The sequence below is a fragment of the Engystomops pustulosus genome, chromosome 2 (genome assembly GCF_040894005.1).
Source record: "Engystomops pustulosus chromosome 2, aEngPut4.maternal, whole genome shotgun sequence".
NCBI classification, from domain to species: Eukaryota; Metazoa; Chordata; class Amphibia; order Anura; family Leptodactylidae; genus Engystomops; species Engystomops pustulosus.
Genome location: NC_092412.1, coordinates 506710 through 526710, shown reverse-complemented (window position 1 = coordinate 526710; position 20001 = coordinate 506710). Strand labels below are relative to the sequence as shown.

At 48.2% G+C, this 20001-nt stretch overlaps 1 protein-coding gene across 2 annotated transcripts in view; it reads left to right on the top strand.

Moving 5' to 3' along the window:
* Positions 1 to 1668: 1668 nt before the first annotated feature.
* ILK (integrin linked kinase) overlaps positions 1669 to 20001 on the top strand; it is a 57247-nt gene continuing 38914 nt past the window's right edge. The window contains exons 1-2 of one of the 2 annotated variants that reach the window (XM_072133560.1): positions 1669 to 1695; positions 14477 to 14630. The gene's annotated coding sequence lies outside the window, so the exon portion shown is untranslated. Of the gene's footprint in view, positions 1696 to 14476; positions 14631 to 14676; positions 14697 to 20001 lie in introns of those variants that run through there. The other variant, XM_072133561.1, reaches the window with a different exon arrangement.

The following is a 20001-nucleotide window of genomic DNA, read 5'->3' as shown; positions in this document are numbered from 1 at the left end:
GAGCTTTATAGATAGCACAGAACGCAGGGCCAGAGATAGTTAAGGGAGAATCCCATATGTCTAGATGAGATGAAGCAGAGACCTAAACAGTTAGGCCGCGGTCACACGTACCGCTAGGCGTCCGTCATAACGCGACGCTAGCGCACAGGGGGAGGTCCTCGGCCCGAATGCACATGTGTTTCTAGGGAAACGCATGCGATTGTTAAGCCGATCGCATGCGTTTCTCTGGAAACGCATGTGCGTTCGGGCCGAGGACCTCCCCCTGTGCGCTAGCGTCGCGTTATGAAAGGACGTCTAGCGGTACGTGTGACCGCGGCCTTAAGAGAAGAGTATCCACAGGAACTGTTTCCAGCTTCTGGACACGTGGGGTATGACCTGTGTAGTGTACCTCTCGTGCACTTTGCCGGCTGTTTTGTAACGGGTTGTTACCAAAGGTGTTAACGGACTAGAGACATCTCTGCCAGACTTGTGTACAGAGGGACCAACGAGACTGTGACAGAAAGTCAGAGGGAATAGAGACCAGGATCGGCAGTTTCTCGGACCACTGCCAAAGTGAGACTGAGAGAAGTTCCGGTGCCGTGAGAGCCTAGGTCAAGTGTGTTACAACTGCGGAGGGGAGACATTACCAAAGTGACTGAAGTGAGTGGCCACATTCTAGGAAACGGAGACACCCCCAACAAAGCGGGACGGGGAGGGGGGGTGTTAACTGGGGGACGCTGGCAAGCACAACCCCCCCAAGACAGTTAGTTCCTTTTGTTGTAGAACTGAGTCACTGGCAGCCAATGGTGAAGAATGCCTTTATTTGCCTTTACCAGTTCAGTATTCCAGTGCACCTGGTGCAGATTCCCACGGCCCTACCGGGAGTAGACTGGCAGACTAGCCCCTTACTGGATGATGTCCTTTTACAGTATGCGGAGGACCTACTGTTTCTGTGCCTCTATTTTCCAGGTCTGCCAGAATGCATCGATTGACCTTATGTGGCAGATTTACTTACCCGGTCCCGTCGCGATCCCGCGGTGCGTTGTCCGATGTGGATTCGGGTGTGCCTCCTCTATGCAAGCCGGGGCCGATGCGCCAAAATCCGATCACTTGCGCCAAAACCCAGGGCAATTCGGCACAAAACGGAAACATTCGGGAAACGTGACGAAAGTGTGGCGTTCGGACCCTTTCTAAATGAGCCCCTATGTGTTTCTTGTGCCAGAAGGGTTGCGGAGACAAACTCGCCAGTACTGCCAGGAGAAGGTGGTCTTCCTAGGCCACTGCTTCTCAGCCACAGGCAGATACCTGACAGAGGGAAGAAAGCTGGCAGTCCAGAATGGGCCTGTCAGGTTCGCAGGGAACGCTGGGACTTCTGGTTCTTCTGGTGGTGCTAGCAGCGTTCTCCGACCTCTTGCGTGTCTCTGCGCAGACTCCACCTCCCGTCCGCTACCAGTGGTCTCTGGCGTGCACTCAGGGCAGCACTTGCGCTGTTTAGGGGTTGTACTCTGGATTGCTGGGAGTTGTGCTACCTCTGCATGGTGCCTGCTATTGTGCTTGGTTACCATGAGGGGTTAATTCCCAGAAGTTGTCCAGCTCCAATCAGGTTCTGGAGGTTCTGGCTGCATAAATTGCAGCTTCACTAATCACCTGTGTCAGTGTTTGAGATCCCTCCATCGCTTGTTCTCTGCTATAGGCGTGACCTGCTCCCTGCTATAGGTGTGACCCGCTCCTTGCTATAGGTGTGACCTGCTCCTCGCTATAGGTGTGACCTGCTCCTTGCTATAGGTGTTCCCTGCTATAGGTGTGACCTGTTCCCTGCTATAGGTGTGACCTGCTCCTTGCTATAGGTGTTCCCTGCTATAGGTGTGACCTGTTCCCTGCTATAGGTGTGACCTGCTCCTTGCTATAGGTGTGCCCTGCTCCTTGCTATAGGTGTGCCTGCTCCTTGCTATAGGTGTGACCCGCTCCTTGCTATAGGAGTGGCCTGCTCCTCGCTATAGGTGTGACCTGCTCCTTGCTATAGGTGTTCCCTGCTATAGGTGTGACCTGTTCCCTGCTATAGGTGTGACCTGCTCCTTGCTATAGGTGTGCCTGCTCCTTGCTATAGGTGTGACCCGCTCCTTGCTATAGGTGTGACCTGCTCCTCGCTATAGGAGTGACCTGCTCCTTGCTATAGGTGTTCCCTGCTATAGGTGTGACCTGTTCCCTGCTATAGGTGTGACCTGCTCCTTGCTATAGGTGTGACCTGCTCCTTGCTATAGGTGTGACCTGCTCCTTGCTATAGGTGTGACCCGCTCCTTGCTATAGGTGTGACCTGCTCCTTGCTATAGGTGTGACCTGCTCCTTGCTATAGGTGTGCCTGCTCCTTGCTATAGGTGTGCCTGCTCCTTGCTATAGGTGTGACCCGCTCCTTGCTATAGGTGTGACCCGCTCCTTGCTATAGGTGTGACCTGCTCCTTGCTATAGGTGTGCCTGCTCCCTGCTATAGGTGTGACCTGCTCCCTGCTATAGGTGTGCCTGCTCCTTGCTATAGGTGTGACCTGCTCTCTGCTACAGGTTTGACCTGTTCCCTGCTATAGGTGTGACCTGCTCCTTGCTATAGGTGTGACCTGCTCCTTGCTATAGGTGTGACCTGCTCCCTGCTATAGGTGTGCCTGCTCCCTGCTATAGGTGTGACCTGCTCCCTGCTATAGGTATGACCTGCTCCCTGCTATAGGTTTGACCTGTTCCCTGCTATAGGTGTGACCTGCTCCTTGCTATAGGTGTGACCTGCTCCTTGCTATAGGTGTGACCTGCTCCTTGCTATAGGTGTGACCTGCTCCCTGCTATAGGTGTGACCTGCTCCCTGCTATAGGTGTGACCTGCTCCCTGCTATAGGTGTGACCTGCTCCCTGCTATAGGTATGACCTGCTCCCTGCTATAGGTGTGCCTGCTCCTTGCTATAGGTGTGACCTGCTCCTCGCTATAGGTGTGACCTGCTCCTCGCTATAGGTGTGACCTGCTCCTCGCTATAGGAGTGACCTGCTCCTTGCTATAGGTGTTCCCTGCTATAGGTGTGACCTGTTCCCTGCTATAGGTGTGACCTGCTCCTTGCTATAGGTGTGACCTGCTCCTTGCTATAGGTGTGACCTGCTCCTTGCTATAGGTGTGACCCGCTCCTTGCTATAGGTGTGACCTGCTCCTTGCTATAGGTGTGACCTGCTCCTTGCTATAGGTGTGCCTGCTCCTTGCTATAGGTGTGCCTGCTCCTTGCTATAGGTGTGACCCGCTCCTTGCTATAGGTGTGACCCGCTCCTTGCTATAGGTGTGACCCGCTCCTTGCTATAGGTGTGACCCGCTCCTTGCTATAGGTGTGACCTGCTCCTCGCTATAGGTGTGCCTGCTCCCTGCTATAGGTGTGACCTGCTCCCTGCTATAGGTGTGACCTGCTCCCTGCTATAGGTGTGCCTGCTCCTTGCTATAGGTGTGACCTGCTCTCTGCTACAGGTTTGACCTGTTCCCTGCTATAGGTGTGACCTGCTCCTTGCTATAGGTGTGACCTGCTCCTTGCTATAGGTGTGACCTGCTCCCTGCTATAGGTGTGCCTGCTCCCTGCTATAGGTGTGACCTGCTCCCTGCTATAGGTATGACCTGCTCCCTGCTATAGGTTTGACCTGTTCCCTGCTATAGGTGTGACCTGCTCCTTGCTATAGGTGTGACCTGCTCCTTGCTATAGGTGTGACCTGCTCCTTGCTATAGGTGTGACCTGCTCCCTGCTATAGGTGTGACCTGCTCCCTGCTATAGGTGTGACCTGCTCCCTGCTATAGGTGTGACCTGCTCCCTGCTATAGGTATGACCTGCTCCCTGCTATAGGTGTGCCTGCTCCTTGCTATAGGTGTGACCTGCTCCTCGCTATAGGTGTGACCTGCTCCTCGCTATAGGTGTGACCTGCTCCTCGCTATAGGAGTGACCTGCTCCTTGCTATAGGTGTTCCCTGCTATAGGTGTGACCTGTTCCCTGCTATAGGTGTGACCTGCTCCTTGCTATAGGTGTGACCTGCTCCTTGCTATAGGTGTGACCTGCTCCTTGCTATAGGTGTGACCCGCTCCTTGCTATAGGTGTGACCTGCTCCTTGCTATAGGTGTGACCTGCTCCTTGCTATAGGTGTGCCTGCTCCTTGCTATAGGTGTGCCTGCTCCTTGCTATAGGTGTGACCCGCTCCTTGCTATAGGTGTGACCCGCTCCTTGCTATAGGTGTGACCCGCTCCTTGCTATAGGTGTGACCCGCTCCTTGCTATAGGTGTGACCTGCTCCTCGCTATAGGTGTGCCTGCTCCCTGCTATAGGTGTGACCTGCTCCCTGCTATAGGTGTGACCTGCTCCCTGCTATAGGTGTGCCTGCTCCTTGCTATAGGTGTGACCTGCTCTCTGCTACAGGTTTGACCTGTTCCCTGCTATAGGTGTGACCTGCTCCTTGCTATAGGTGTGACCTGCTCCTTGCTATAGGTGTGACCTGCTCCCTGCTATAGGTGTGCCTGCTCCCTGCTATAGGTGTGACCTGCTCCCTGCTATAGGTATGACCTGCTCCCTGCTATAGGTTTGACCTGTTCCCTGCTATAGGTGTGACCTGCTCCTTGCTATAGGTGTGACCTGCTCCTTGCTATAGGTGTGACCTGCTCCTTGCTATAGGTGTGACCTGCTCCCTGCTATAGGTGTGACCTGCTCCCTGCTATAGGTGTGACCTGCTCCCTGCTATAGGTGTGACCTGCTCCCTGCTATAGGTATGACCTGCTCCCTGCTATAGGTGTGCCTGCTCCTTGCTATAGGTGTGACCTGCTCCTCGCTATAGGTGTGACCTGCTCCTCGCTATAGGTGTGCCTGCTCCCTGCTATAGGTGTGACCTGCTCCCTGCTATAGGTATGACCTGCTCCCTGCTATAGGTGTGCCTGCTCCTCGCTATAGGTGTGACCTGCTCCTCGCTATAGGTGTGACCTGCTCCTCGCTATAGGTGTGACCTGCTCCTCGCTATAGGTGTGACCTGCTCCCTGCTATAGGTGTGCCTGCTCCTTGCTATAGGTGTGACCTGCTCTCTGCTACAGGTTTGACCTGTTCCCTGCTATAGGTGTGACCTGCTCCCTGCTATAGGTGTGACCTGCTCCTTGCTATAGGTGTGACCTGCTCCTTGCTATAGGTGTGACCTAATCCTTGCTATAGGTGTGACCTGCTCCCTGATATAGGTGTGACCTGTTCCCTGCTATAGGTGTGACCTGCTCCTCGCTATAGATGTGACCTGCTCCCTGCTATAGGTGTGACCTGCTCCCTGCTATAGGTGTGACCTGCTCCCTGCTATAGGTGTGACCTGCTCCCTGCTATAGGTGTGACCTGCTCCTTGCTATAGGTGTGACCTGCTCCTTGCTATAGGTGTGACCTGCTCCTTGCTATAGGTGTGACCTGCTCCCTGCTATAGGTGTGACCTGCTCCTTGCTATAGGTGTGACCTGCTCCTTGCTATAGGTGTGACCTGCTCCTTGCTATAGGTGAGACCTGCTCCCTGCTATAGGTGTGACCTGCTCCCTGCTATAGGTGTGACCTGCTCCTTGCTATAGGTGTGACCTGCTCCTTGCTATAGGTGTGACCTGCTCCCTGCTATAGGTGTGACCTGCTCTCTGCTATAGGTGTGACCTGCTCTCTGCTATAGGTGTGACCTGCTCTCTGCTATAGGTGTGACCTGCTTTCTCTATGTACAGCTGTGGTCTCCTCTCTCTCTCTCTCCTCCTCCTCTATGTACAGCTGTGGTCTCCTCTCTCTCCTCATCCTCTATGTACAGCTGTGGTCTCCTCTCTCCTCCTCCTCTATGTACAGCTGTGGTCTCCTCTCTCCTCCTCCTCTATGTACAGCTGTGGTCTCCTCTCTCCTCCTCCTCTATGTACAGCTGTGGTCTCCTCTCTCTCTCTCTCTCCTCCTCTATGTACAGCTGTGGTCTCCTCTCTCCTCCTCCTCCTCTATGTACAGCTGTGGTCTCCTCTCTCCTCCTCTATGTACAGCTGTGGTCTCCTCTCTCTCTCCTCCTCCTCCTCTATGTACAGCTGTGGTCTCCTCTCTCTCCTCCTCCTCTATGTACAGCTGTGGTCTCCTCTCTCTCTCCTCCTCCTCTATGTACAGCTGTGGTCTCCTCTCTCTCTCCTCCTCTATGTACAGCTGTGGTCTCCTCTCTCTCTCCTCCTCTATGTACAGCTGTGGTCTCCTCTCTCTCTCCTCCTCCTCTATGTACAGCTGTGGTCTCCTCTCTCTCCTCCTCCTCTATGTACAGCTGTGGTCTCCTCTCTCTCCTCCTCCTCTATGTACAGCTGTGGTCTCCTCTCTCTCTCCTCCTCCTCTATGTACAGCTGTGGTCTCCTCTCTCTCTCCTCCTCTATGTACAGCTGTGGTCTCCTCTCTCTCTCCTCCTCTATGTACAGCTGTGGTCTCCTCTCTCTCCTCCTCCTCTATGTACAGCTGTGGTCTCCTCTCTCCTCCTCCTCTATGTACAGCTGTGGTCTCCTCTCTCTCTCTCCTCCTCTATGTACAGCTGTGGTCTCCTCTCTCCTCCTCCTCCTCTATGTACAGCTGTGGTCTCCTCTCTCCTCCTCCTCTATGTACAGCTGTGGTCTCCTCTCTCCTCCTCCTCTATGTACAGCTGTGGTCTCCTCTCTCTCTCCTCCTCCTCTATGTACAGCTGTGGTCTCCTCTCTCCTCCTCCTCCTCTATGTACAGCTGTGGTCTCCTCTCTCCTCCTCCTCCTCTATGTACAGCTGTGGTCTCCTCTCTCCTCCTCCTCCTCTATGTACAGCTGTGGTCTCCTCTCTCCTCCTCCTCCTCTATGTACAGCTGTGGTCTCCTCTCTCCTCCTCCTCCTCTATGTACAGCTGTGGTCTCCTCTCTCTCTCCTCCTCCTCTATGTACAGCTGTGGTCTCCTCTCTCTCCTCCTCCTCTATGTACAGCTGTGGTCTCCTCTCTCTCCTCCTCCTCTATGTACAGCTGTGGTCTCCTCTCTCTCTCCTCCTCCTCTATGTACAGCTGTGGTCTCCTCTCTCTCTCCTCCTCTATGTACAGCTGTGGTCTCCTCTCTCTCTCCTCCTCTATGTACAGCTGTGGTCTCCTCTCTCTCCTCCTCCTCTATGTACAGCTGTGGTCTCCTCTCTCCTCCTCCTCTATGTACAGCTGTGGTCTCCTCTCTCCTCCTCCTCTATGTACAGCTGTGGTCTCCTCTCTCCTCCTCTATGTACAGCTGTGGTCTCCTCTCTCCTCCTCCTCTATGTACAGCTGTGGTCTCCTCTCTCCTCCTCCTCTATGTACAGCTGTGGTCTCCTCTCTCCTCCTCCTCTATGTACAGCTGTGGTCTCCTCTCTCCTCCTCCTCTATGTACAGCTGTGGTCTCCTCTCTCTCTCCTCCTCCTCTATGTACAGCTGTGGTCTCCTCTCTCCTCCTCCTCCTCTATGTACAGCTGTGGTCTCCTCTCTCCTCCTCCTCCTCTATGTACAGCTGTGGTCTCCTCTCTCCTCCTCCTCCTCTATGTACAGCTGTGGTCTCCTCTCTCCTCCTCCTCCTCTATGTACAGCTGTGGTCTCCTCTCTCCTCCTCCTCCTCTATGTACAGCTGTGGTCTCCTCTCTCCTCCTCTATGTACAGCTGTGGTCTCCTCTCTCCTCCTCCTCTATGTACAGCTGTGGTCTCCTCTCTCTCTCCTCCTCCTCTATGTACAGCTGTGGTCTCCTCTCTCTCCTCCTCCTCTATGTACAGCTGTGGTCTCCTCTCTCTCTCCTCCTCCTCTATGTACAGCTGTGGTCTCCTCTCTCTCTCCTCCTCTATGTACAGCTGTGGTCTCCTCTCTCTCTCCTCCTCTATGTACAGCTGTGGTCTCCTCTCTCTCCTCCTCCTCTATGTACAGCTGTGGTCTCCTCTCTCCTCCTCCTCTATGTACAGCTGTGGTCTCCTCTCTCCTCCTCTATGTACAGCTGTGGTCTCCTCTCTCCTCCTCTATGTACAGCTGTGGTCTCCTCTCTCCTCCTCCTCTATGTACAGCTGTGGTCTCCTCTCTCCTCCTCCTCTATGTACAGCTGTGGTCTCCTCTCTCCTCCTCTATGTACAGCTGTGGTCTCCTCTCTCTCCTCCTCCTCTATGTACAGCTGTGGTCTCCTCTCTCCTCCTCTATGTACAGCTGTGGTCTCCTCTCTCTCTCCTCCTCCTCTATGTACAGCTGTGGTCTCCTCTCTCTCCTCCTCCTCTATGTACAGCTGTGGTCTCCTCTCTCTCCTCCTCTATGTACAGCTGTGGTCTCCTCTCTCCTCCTCCTCTATGTACAGCTGTGGTCTCCTCTCTCTCTCTCCTCCTCTATGTACAGCTGTGGTCTCCTCTCTCCTCCTCCTCTATGTACAGCTGTGGTCTCCTCTCTCTCTCTCCTCCTCTATGTACAGCTGTGGTCTCTCTCTCTCCTCCTCTATGTACAGCTGTGGTCTCCTCTCTCTCCTCCTCCTCTATGTACAGCTGTGGTCTCCTCTCTCCTCCTCCTCTATGTACAGCTGTGGTCTCCTCTCTCTCCTCCTCCTCTATGTACAGCTGTGGTCTCCTCTCTCCTCCTCCTCTATGTACAGCTGTGGTCTCCTCTCTCTCTCTCCTCCTCTATGTACAGCTGTGGTCTCCTCTCTCTCCTCCTCCTCTATGTACAGCTGTGGTCTCCTCTCTCCTCCTCTATGTACAGCTGTGGTCTCCTCTCTCTCTCCTCCTCTATGTACAGCTGTGGTCTCCTCTCTCCTCCTCCTCTATGTACAGCTGTGGTCTCCTCTCTCCTCCTCCTCTATGTACAGCTGTGGTCTCCTCTCTCTCTCCTCCTCTATGTACAGCTGTGGTCTCCTCTCTCTCTCCTCCTCTATGTACAGCTGTGGTCTCCTCTCTCCTCCTCCTCTATGTACAGCTGTGGTCTCCTCTCTCCTCCTCCTCTATGTACAGCTGTGGTCTCCTCTCTCCTCCTCCTCTATGTACAGCTGTGGTCTCCTCTCTCTCCTCCTCCTCTATGTACAGCTGTGGTCTCCTCTCTCCTCCTCCATGTACAGCTGTGGTCTCCTCTCTCTCTCTCCTCCTCTATGTACAGCTGTGGTCTCCTCTCTCCTCCTCCTCTATGTACAGCTGTGGTCTCCTCTCTCTCTCTCCTCCTCTATGTACAGCTGTGGTCTCCTCTCTCTCCTCCTCCTCTATGTACAGCTGTGGTCTCCTCTCTCCTCCTCCTCCTCTATGTACAGCTGTGGTCTCCTCTCTCCTCCTCCTCTATGTACAGCTGTGGTCTCCTCTCTCTCCTCCTCCTCTATGTACAGCTGTGGTCTCCTCTCTCTCTCCTCCTCTATGTACAGCTGTGGTCTCCTCTCTCTCCTCCTCCTCTATGTACAGCTGTGGTCTCCTCTCTCCTCCTCCTCTATGTACAGCTGTGGTCTCCTCTCTCTCTCTCCTCCTCTATGTACAGCTGTGGTCTCCTCTCTCCTCCTCCTCCTCTATGTACAGCTGTGGTCTCCTCTCTCCTCCTCCTCTATGTACAGCTGTGGTCTCCTCTCTCCTCCTCCTCTATGTACAGCTGTGGTCTCCTCTCTCTCTCCTCCTCCTCTATGTACAGCTGTGGTCTCCTCTCTCCTCCTCCTCCTCTATGTACAGCTGTGGTCTCCTCTCTCCTCCTCCTCCTCTATGTACAGCTGTGGTCTCCTCTCTCCTCCTCCTCCTCTATGTACAGCTGTGGTCTCCTCTCTCCTCCTCCTCCTCTATGTACAGCTGTGGTCTCCTCTCTCCTCCTCCTCCTCTATGTACAGCTGTGGTCTCCTCTCTCCTCCTCCTCCTCTATGTACAGCTGTGGTCTCCTCTCTCTCTCCTCCTCCTCTATGTACAGCTGTGGTCTCCTCTCTCTCCTCCTCCTCTATGTACAGCTGTGGTCTCCTCTCTCTCCTCCTCCTCTATGTACAGCTGTGGTCTCCTCTCTCTCTCCTCCTCCTCTATGTACAGCTGTGGTCTCCTCTCTCTCTCCTCCTCTATGTACAGCTGTGGTCTCCTCTCTCTCTCCTCCTCTATGTACAGCTGTGGTCTCCTCTCTCTCCTCCTCCTCTATGTACAGCTGTGGTCTCCTCTCTCCTCCTCCTCTATGTACAGCTGTGGTCTCCTCTCTCCTCCTCCTCTATGTACAGCTGTGGTCTCCTCTCTCCTCCTCCTCTATGTACAGCTGTGGTCTCCTCTCTCCTCCTCCTCTATGTACAGCTGTGGTCTCCTCTCTCCTCCTCCTCTATGTACAGCTGTGGTCTCCTCTCTCCTCCTCCTCTATGTACAGCTGTGGTCTCCTCTCTCCTCCTCCTCTATGTACAGCTGTGGTCTCCTCTCTCTCTCCTCCTCTATGTACAGCTGTGGTCTCCTCTCTCTCCTCCTCCTCTATGTACAGCTGTGGTCTCCTCTCTCCTCCTCCTCTATGTACAGCTGTGGTCTCCTCTCTCTCTCTCCTCCTCTATGTACAGCTGTGGTCTCCTCTCTCCTCCTCCTCCTCTATGTACAGCTGTGGTCTCCTCTCTCCTCCTCCTCTATGTACAGCTGTGGTCTCCTCTCTCCTCCTCCTCTATGTACAGCTGTGGTCTCCTCTCTCTCTCCTCCTCCTCTATGTACAGCTGTGGTCTCCTCTCTCCTCCTCCTCCTCTATGTACAGCTGTGGTCTCCTCTCTCCTCCTCCTCCTCTATGTACAGCTGTGGTCTCCTCTCTCCTCCTCCTCCTCTATGTACAGCTGTGGTCTCCTCTCTCCTCCTCCTCCTCTATGTACAGCTGTGGTCTCCTCTCTCCTCCTCCTCCTCTATGTACAGCTGTGGTCTCCTCTCTCCTCCTCCTCCTCTATGTACAGCTGTGGTCTCCTCTCTCTCTCCTCCTCCTCTATGTACAGCTGTGGTCTCCTCTCTCTCCTCCTCCTCTATGTACAGCTGTGGTCTCCTCTCTCTCCTCCTCCTCTATGTACAGCTGTGGTCTCCTCTCTCTCTCCTCCTCCTCTATGTACAGCTGTGGTCTCCTCTCTCTCTCCTCCTCTATGTACAGCTGTGGTCTCCTCTCTCTCTCCTCCTCTATGTACAGCTGTGGTCTCCTCTCTCTCCTCCTCCTCTATGTACAGCTGTGGTCTCCTCTCTCCTCCTCCTCTATGTACAGCTGTGGTCTCCTCTCTCCTCCTCCTCTATGTACAGCTGTGGTCTCCTCTCTCCTCCTCCTCTATGTACAGCTGTGGTCTCCTCTCTCCTCCTCCTCTATGTACAGCTGTGGTCTCCTCTCTCCTCCTCCTCTATGTACAGCTGTGGTCTCCTCTCTCCTCCTCCTCTATGTACAGCTGTGGTCTCCTCTCTCCTCCTCCTCTATGTACAGCTGTGGTCTCCTCTCTCTCTCCTCCTCCTCTATGTACAGCTGTGGTCTCCTCTCTCCTCCTCCTCCTCTATGTACAGCTGTGGTCTCCTCTCTCCTCCTCCTCCTCTATGTACAGCTGTGGTCTCCTCTCTCCTCCTCCTCCTCTATGTACAGCTGTGGTCTCCTCTCTCCTCCTCCTCCTCTATGTACAGCTGTGGTCTCCTCTCTCCTCCTCCTCCTCTATGTACAGCTGTGGTCTCCTCTCTCCTCCTCTATGTACAGCTGTGGTCTCCTCTCTCCTCCTCCTCTATGTACAGCTGTGGTCTCCTCTCTCTCCTCCTCCTCTATGTACAGCTGTGGTCTCCTCTCTCTCCTCCTCCTCTATGTACAGCTGTGGTCTCCTCTCTCTCTCCTCCTCCTCTATGTACAGCTGTGGTCTCCTCTCTCTCCTCCTCCTCTATGTACAGCTGTGGTCTCCTCTCTCCTCCTCCTCTATGTACAGCTGTGGTCTCCTCTCTCCTCCTCCTCTATGTACAGCTGTGGTCTCCTCTCTCCTCCTCTATGTACAGCTGTGGTCTCCTCTCTCCTCCTCTATGTACAGCTGTGGTCTCCTCTCTCCTCCTCCTCTATGTACAGCTGTGGTCTCCTCTCTCCTCCTCCTCTATGTACAGCTGTGGTCTCCTCTCTCCTCCTCTATGTACAGCTGTGGTCTCCTCTCTCTCCTCCTCCTCTATGTACAGCTGTGGTCTCCTCTCTCCTCCTCTATGTACAGCTGTGGTCTCCTCTCTCTCTCCTCCTCCTCTATGTACAGCTGTGGTCTCCTCTCTCTCCTCCTCCTCTATGTACAGCTGTGGTCTCCTCTCTCTCCTCCTCTATGTACAGCTGTGGTCTCCTCTCTCCTCCTCCTCTATGTACAGCTGTGGTCTCCTCTCTCTCTCTCCTCCTCTATGTACAGCTGTGGTCTCCTCTCTCCTCCTCCTCTATGTACAGCTGTGGTCTCCTCTCTCTCTCTCCTCCTCTATGTACAGCTGTGGTCTCCTCTCTCCTCCTCTATGTACAGCTGTGGTCTCCTCTCTCTCCTCCTCCTCTATGTACAGCTGTGGTCTCCTCTCTCCTCCTCCTCTATGTACAGCTGTGGTCTCCTCTCTCTCCTCCTCCTCTATGTACAGCTGTGGTCTCCTCTCTCCTCCTCCTCTATGTACAGCTGTGGTCTCCTCTCTCTCTCTCCTCCTCTATGTACAGCTGTGGTCTCCTCTCTCTCCTCCTCCTCTATGTACAGCTGTGGTCTCCTCTCTCCTCCTCCTCCTCTATGTACAGCTGTGGTCTCCTCTCTCCTCCTCCATGTACAGCTGTGGTCTCCTCTCTCTCCTCCTCCTCTATGTACAGCTGTGGTCTCCTCTCTCTCTCTCCTCCTCTATGTACAGCTGTGGTCTCCTCTCTCCTCCTCCTCTATGTACAGCTGTGGTCTCCTCTCTCTCTCTCCTCCTCTATGTACAGCTGTGGTCTCCTCTCTCCTCCTCCTCCTCTATGTACAGCTGTGGTCTCCTCTCTCTCCTCCTCCTCTATGTACAGCTGTGGTCTCCTCTCTCTCTCCTCCTCCTCTATGTACAGCTGTGCTCTCCTCTCTCTCTCCTCCTCTATGTACAGCTGTGGTCTCCTCTCTCCTCCTCCTCCTCTATGTACAGCTGTGGTCTCCTCTCTCTCTCCTCCTCTATGTACAGCTGTGGTCTCCTCTCTCCTCCTCTATGTACAGCTGTGGTCTCCTCTCTCCTCCTCCTCCTCTATGTACAGCTGTGGTCTCCTCTCTCTCCTCCTCCTCTATGTACAGCTGTGGTCTCCTCTCTCTCCTCCTCTATGTACAGCTGTGGTCTCCTCTCTCTCCTCCTCCTCTATGTACAGCTGTGGTCTCCTCTCTCTCCTCCTCCTCTATGTACAGCTGTGGTCTCCTCTCTCCTCCTCTATGTACAGCTGTGGTCTCCTCTCTCCTCCTCCTCTATGTACAGCTGTGGTCTCCTCTCTCCTCCTCCTCTATGTACAGCTGTGGTCTCCTCTCTCCTCCTCCTCTATGTACAGCTGTGGTCTCCTCTCTCCTCCTCCTCTATGTACAGCTGTGGTCTCCTCTCTCCTCCTCCTCTATGTACAGCTGTGGTCTCCTCTCTCCTCCTCCTCTATGTACAGCTGTGGTCTCCTCTCTCTCCTCCTCCTCTATGTACAGCTGTGGTCTCCTCTCTCCTCCTCCTCCTCTATTTACAGCTGTGGTCTCCTCTCTCCTCCTCCATGTACAGCTGTGGTCTCCTCTCTCTCCTCCTCCTCTATGTACAGCTGTGGTCTCCTCTCTCTCCTCCTCCTCTATGTACAGCTGTGGTCTCCTCTCTCTCCTCCTCCTCTATGTACAGCTGTGGTCTCCTCTCTCTCCTCCTCCTCTATGTACAGCTGTGGTCTCCTCTCTCCTCCTCTATGTACAGCTGTGGTCTCCTCTCTCCTCCTCCTCTATGTACAGCTGTGGTCTCCTCTCTCCTCCTCCTCTATGTACAGCTGTGGTCTCCTCTCTCCTCCTCCTCTATGTACAGCTGTGGTCTCCTCTCTCCTCCTCCTCTATGTACAGCTGTGGTCTCCTCTCTCCTCCTCCTCTATGTACAGCTGTGGTCTCCTCTCTCCTCCTCCTCTATGTACAGCTGTGGTCTCCTCTCTCTCCTCCTCCTCTATGTACAGCTGTGGTCTCCTCTCTCCTCCTCCTCCTCTATTTACAGCTGTGGTCTCCTCTCTCCTCCTCCATGTACAGCTGTGGTCTCCTCTCTCTCCTCCTCCTCTATGTACAGCTGTGGTCTCCTCTCTCTCCTCCTCCTCTATGTACAGCTGTGGTCTCCTCTCTCTCCTCCTCCTCTATGTACAGCTGTGGTCTCCTCTCTCTCCGCATGCGATCGCACGTGGTACCGCCCACTCCCCCTCTTTTTGGCATGGCACAGCCCTGTACCACGTGGTCTCGCCGTCTCTCTCCACCTCCCTATATATGGTCATTGATCTCAGTTCTAGTAGTGAGAGGGGGTTAAATTTCCGCTCGCTGCTATTGGCTGGCTGCTCGCCTGCACACGCCCTGTCATTCATCTTCTCCGTTTATTGTCCCGCCCATCCCTTTAGTTTATTGGTTGCGGAAGGTGAAATCCCGCCGATGGACGCTTGTCATTGGTAGAATTGTTTCGGGCTCCACCCAGTAGCGACGCCCAGCTGCGGAATGTGACGTGTCTGGTGGGCGCGCACGTAGCGGAGCGGCGGGGACGAGCGCAGCGGAGAGGTGAGACCCAACCCGGCAGCGTCACGTATAGAGGATGTATATAATGTATATAGTGTCATATACAGTGTATGTGGTGTAATATATAGTGTCATATACAGTGTAATATATAGTATATAGTGTGTGGTGTATAATGTATATAGTGTCATATACAGTGTATGGGGTGTAATATATAGTATATAGTGTCATATACAGTGTATGGGGTGTAATATATAGTATATAGTGTGTGGTGTATAATGTATATAGTGTCATATACAGTGTATGGGGTGTAATATATAGTATATAGTGTCATATACAGTGTATGGGGTGTAATATATAGTATATAGTGTCATATACAGTGTATGGAGTGTAATATATAGTATATAGTGTGTGGTGTATAATGTATATAGTGTCATATACAGTGTATGGGGTGTAATATATAGCATATAGTGTGTGGTGTATAATGTATACAGTGTCATATACAGTGTATGGGGTGTAATATATAGTATATAGTGTGTGGTGTATAATGTATATAGTGTCATATACAGTGTATGTGGTGTAATATATAGTATATAGTGTGTGGTGTATAATGTATATAGTGTCATATACAGTGTATGGGGTGTAATATATAGTGTATAGTGTGTGGTGTATAATGTATATAGTGTCATATACAGTGTATGTGGTGTAATATATAGTGTCATATACAGTGTAATATATAGTATATAGTGTGTGGTGTATAATGTATATAGTGTCATATACAGTGTATGGGGTGTAATATATAGTATATAGTGTCATATACAGTGTATGGGGTGTAATATATAGTATATAGTGTGTGGTGTATAATGTATATAGTGTCATATACAGTGTATGTGGTGTAATATATAGTATATAGTGTGTGGTGTATAATGTATATAGTGTCATATACAGTGTATGGGGTGTAATATATAGTGTATAGTGTGTGGTGTATAATGTATATAGTGTCATATACAGTGTATGGGGTGTAATATATAGTATATAGTGTGTGGTGTATAATGTATATAGTGTCATATACAGTGTATGGGGTGTAATATATAGTATATAGTGTGTGGTGTATAATGTATATAGTGTCATATACAGTGTATGGGGTGTAATATATAGCGTATAGTGTGTGGTGTATAATGTATATAGTGTCATATACAGTGTATGGGGTGTAATATATAGTATATAGTGTGTGGTGTATAATGTATATAGTGTCATATACAGTGTATGGGGTGTAATATATAGTATATAGTGTGTGGTGTATAATGTATATAGTGTCATATACAGTGTATGTGGTGTAATATATAGTATATAGTGTGTGGTGTATAATGTATATAGTGTCATATACAGTGTATGTGGTGTAATATATAGTATATAGTGTGTGGTGTATAATGTATATAGTGTCATATACAGTGTATGTGGTGTAATATATAGTATATAGTGTGTGGTGTATAATGTATATAGTGTCATATACAGTGTATGGGGTGTAATATATAGTATATAGTGTGTGGTGTATAATGTATATAGTGTTATATACAGTGTATGGGGTGTAATATATAGTATATAGTGTGTGGTGTATAATGTATATAGTGTCATATACAGTGTATGGGGTGTAATATATAGTATATAGTGTGGTGTATAATGTATATAGTGTCATATACAGTGTATGGGGTGTAATATATAGTGTGTGGTGTATAATGTATATAGTGTCATATACAGTGTATGTGGTGTAATATATAGTATATAGTGTGTGGTGTATAATGTATATAGTGTCATATACAGTGTATGGGGTGTAATATATAGTATATAGTGTGTGGTGTATAATGTATATAGTGTCATATACAGTGTATGTGGTGTAATATATAGTATATAGTGTGTGGTGTATAATGTATATAGTGTCATATACAGTGTATGTGGTGTAATATATAGTATATAGTGTGTGGTGTATAATGTATATAGTGTCATATACAGTGTATGGGGTGTAATATATAGTATATAGTGTCATATACAGTGTATGGGGTGTAATATATAGTATATAGTGTGTGGTGTATAATGTATATAGTGTTATATACAGTGTATGGGGTGTAATATATAGTATATAGTGTGTGGTGTATAATGTATATAGTGTCATATACAGTGTATGGGGTGTAATATATAGTATATAGTGTGTGGTGTATAATGTATATAGTGTCATATACAGTGTATGGGGTGTAATATATAGTATATAGTGTGTGGTGTATAATGTATATAGTGTCATATACAGTGTATGGGGTGTAATATATAGTATATAGTGTGTGGTGTATAATGTATATAGTGTCATATACAGTGTATGGGGTGTAATATATAGTATATAGTGTGTGGTGTATAATGTATATAGTGTCATATACAGTGTATGGGGTGTAATATATAGTATATAGTGTGTGGTGTATAATGTATATAGTGTCATATACAGTGTATGGGGTGTAATATATAGTGTATAGTGTGTGGTGTATAATGTATATAGTGTCATATACAGTGTATGGGGTGTAATATATAGTGTATAGTGTGTGGTGTATAATGTATATAGTGTCATATACAGTGTATGGGGTGTAATATATAGTGTATAGTGTGTGGTGTATAATGTATATAGTGTCATATACAGTGTATGGGGTGTAATATATAGTATACAGTGTGTGGTGTATAATGTATATAGTGTCCTATACAGTGTATGGGGTGTAATATATAGTATATAGTGTGTGGTGTATAATGTATATAGTGTCATATACAGTGTATGGGGTGTAATATATAGTATACAGTGTGTGGTGTATAATGTATATAGTGTCCTATACAGTGTATGGGGTGTAATATATAGTATATAGTGTCATATACAGTGTATGGGGTGTAATATATAGTATATAGTGTGTGGTGTATAATGTATACAGTGTCATATACAGTGTATGTGGTGTAATATATAGTATATAGTGTGTGGTGTATAATGTATATAGTGTCATATACAGTGTATGGAGTGTAATATATAGTATATAGTGTGTGGTGTATAATGTATATAGTGTCATATACAGTGTATGGGGTATAATATATAGTGTGTGGTATATAATGTATATAGTGTCATATACAGTGTATGGGGTGTAATATATAGTATATAGTGTGTGGTGTATAATGTATATAGTGTCATATACAGTGTATGGTGTGTAATATATAGTATATAGTGTGTGGTGTATAATGTATATAGTGTCATATACAGTGTATGGGGTATAATATATAGTGTGTGGTATATAATGTATATAGTGTCATATACAGTGTATGGAGTGTAATATATAGTATATAGTGTGTGGTATATAATGTATATAGTGTCATATACAGTGTATGGGGTGTAATATATAGTATATAGTGTCATATACAGTGTATGGGGTGTAATATATAGTGTGTGGTATATAATGTATATAGTGTCATATACAGTGTATGGGGTGTAATATATAGTATATAGTGTTATATACAGTGTATGGCAGTGGTGGCGAACCTATGGCACGGGTGCCAGAGGCGGCACTCAGAGCCCTTTCTGTGGGCACCCGGGCCATCACCCCAGCACACCAGACAGGACGCAAAGAATCTTCCTGCAGTTCCAAGCAACTTAAAAGATGCTGCGTTCAGTCATATTTTGATACTGACTTCGCTACTTGGGACTGTAGGAAGAGGGAGAATAAGTAGACAGGGCCGAATTATCTTTGGAGAATCTTCTGCTGGCACCACAATTTTCTCTGTACAGAGGAAAACTGGAAAGAAGCTAAAATGATGAACATTTTCCATCTTTCTACTGTGTTGGTGTCCTCAGGAGGCCAATCTGATTGAAAGTTGTTGTACAAGGAGCAATAAGCTACTGCATTAATTTTAGGTTGGCACCTCGCGATAAATAAGGGGGGTTTTGGGTTGCAGTTTGGGCACTCGGCCGCTAATAGGTTCGCCATCACTGGTGTATGGGGTGTAATATATAGTATATAGTGTGTGGTGTATAATGTATATAGTGTTATATACAGTGTATGGGGTATAATATATAGTATATAGTGTGTGGTGTATAATGTACACAGTGTTATATACAGTGTATGGGGTGTAATATATAGTGTATAGTGTGTGGTGTATAATGTATATAGTGTCCTATACAGTGTATGGGGTGTAATATATAGTATATAGTGTGTGGTGTATAATGTATATAGTGTCATATACAGTGTATGGGGTGTAATATATAGTATATAGTGTGTGGTGTATAATGTATACAGTGTCATATACAGTGTATGGGGTGTAATATATAGTATATAGTGTGTGGTGTATAATGTATATAGTGTCATATACAGTGTATGGGGTGTAATATATAGTATATAGTGTGTGGTGTATAATGTATATAGTGTCATATACAGTGTATGGGGTATAATATATAGTATATAGTGTGTGGTGTATAATGTATATAGTGTCATATACAGTGTATGGGGTGTAATATATAGTATATAGTGTGTGGTGTATAATGTATACAGTGTCATATACAGTGTATGGGGTGTAATATATAGCATATAGTGTGTGGTGTATAATGTATATAGTGTCATATACAGTGTATGGGGTGTAATATATAGTATATAGTGTGTGGTGTATAATGTATATAGTGTCATATACAGTGTATGGGGTGTAATATATAGTATATAGTGTGTGGTGTATAATGTATATAGTGTCATATACAGTGTATGGGGTATAATATATAGTATATAGTGTGTGGTGTATAATGTATATAGTGTCATATACAGTGTATGGGGTGTAATATATAGTATATAGTGTGTGGTGTATAATGTACACAGTGTTATATACAGTGTATGGGGTGTAATATATAGTGTATAGTGTGTGGTGTATAATGTATATAGTGTCCTATACAGTGTATGGGGTGTAATATATAGTATATAGTGTGTGGTGTATAATGTATATAGTGTCATATACAGTGTATGGGGTGTAATATATAGTATATAGTGTGTGGTGTATAATGTATATAGTGTCATATACAGTGTATGGGGTGTAATATATAGTATATAGTGTGTGGTGTATAATGTATATAGTGTCATATACAGTGTATGGAGTGTAATATATAGTATATAGTGTGTGGTGTATAATGTACACAGTGTTATATACAGTGTATGGGGTGTAATATATAGTATATAGTGTGTGGTGTATAATGTATATAGTGTCATATACAGTGTATGGGGTGTAATATATAGTATATAGTGTGTGGTGTATAATGTATATAGTGTCATATACAGTGTATGGGGTGTAATATATAGTATATAGTGTGTGGTGTATAATGTATATAGTGTCCTATACAGTGTATGGGGTGTAATATATAGTA